A 1,648-nucleotide genomic window follows, 5' to 3' on the forward strand; every position below is an offset into this window, starting at 1 on the left:
ATGAGGAGAGAAGGGGATCCCATTACTTGTGTTGTGTAGATTGGTGTGGAAGGGGGTTATGGACTGGGAATTATTGTAGATGATTGTTAGCTAGGGAATTGGGTTGTGAGAAGAGAAATTAGAGCCAACCATAAGTAGAGTATTCCCCTTGTGGATCCAGAGCTTTATCATAGGGATGACCTCTATTACAAAGAGAACTAGTGTAGCAAGGAGCATATGTATGGGTGATATATCCCTTTTCTACTAGTTAATGAACAATTCTAAACAGATAAGTGTTCCTAATTATATCTATGAATTTTGTTGAATTTAATATTGAATTGTTATGGTTAAGTCATGGTTAAATCAATTTATAGCTTGTTCTTTTGATTGCCTTTGTTAGCTTGCATTTATGATTTATGGCTTCATGAATACTTAAATGGCTACATTTAAGTTGTGTAAATATGTAGTATAATGCAAATAGTTAAAACATAATAGGGATTTTGATTCCTTAGTGAATTGGTTCGAACTAGGATGGTTAATAGAAGCACCCCATATCCCCAAAGTGTAAAAAGGGTATTGAGTATATCACAAAGACTTAGGACCCCTTGAAACTTTTAAATAAGGCTATCTTACTGAGTCTCACGCTTTGTGAGTCTTCTTTGGGTTATAGTTATTATTTTAATGGTATATTACATTTTTTTCTAATGAAATACACATCCCAAGAAACCTATTAGCCAACCCTCCTCATTTTGGGGATGGTATGGTACCCAGGGTAAATCAATAAGTGTCCCGCTGCCAACCCTTCATGCCAAGTACTTACCAACCACATGGAAGGTTAATGTAATGGATTTCCATTGCTTTGACACATCTTGGATACTTTTCCTCTCCATTCTTGCCCATTCCGAGAGTGAATTGGGTGCAAAGTATTTCTATTTCATCATCCTATTTCAAATATTATTTTCTAAGTAAATTCCAGAGGGAATTTGTAACTAAGGAATAACCAAACAAGTGAATATATATGATCCCCCAACCCCTTTGAGATTTAAATGTTTCTTTCATCTTCTATTTTCCAAATGGGACCCCTTACACTCACTACTTCATTTTCATAAAAATTTAAAACGACATTTCTCGATCCTTTCCAAAGCGTCCTTTGGGATGTGGACTAATGTGTGCCAAAAGACCATAATTTCCCCTAATACATATTTTACAATAAGCAGTCTATGCCCCTAGAAAGCCACCTATTGCATCGAAAAGAGATTTGATTTTCTATCCACGTTAAGAGACATCCCCATTCACCTTTGCCATAATTATTGGGTTTTAGAATGAAAACAAGGTATTTTGCCGCTTCATTAATATATTAATGTTGCAAAGGAAAGATCTTTTCCATCCTAGAATTTTGAGTGACACCTAAGTTAGATGTGAACAAAGCAAATTTATTCTCTTTATTCTTCATACAATTAGCGACACTTAAAGTTGTAAAAGATCCTTAAAAACTTAGCCTTCACCGTTATTATCAAGACAAAAAAGAAATACATAATCAACAAAGAGGAGATTTGTTAATGATTCACTCCCCCTTACCTTATGCCTAAAAGTTGATTTTGTCTATTAGCCTCCTTGATCAATTGGCTAAGTCATTTGGCCACTAACAATAAAAGGTATGGGGATACAC

This window comes from Pinus tabuliformis, chromosome Q, assembly GCF_031772625.1.
Source record: "Pinus tabuliformis cultivar Carrire ecotype Pingquan chromosome Q, CPIR1, whole genome shotgun sequence".
NCBI lineage: Eukaryota > Viridiplantae > Streptophyta > Pinopsida > Pinales > Pinaceae > Pinus > Pinus tabuliformis.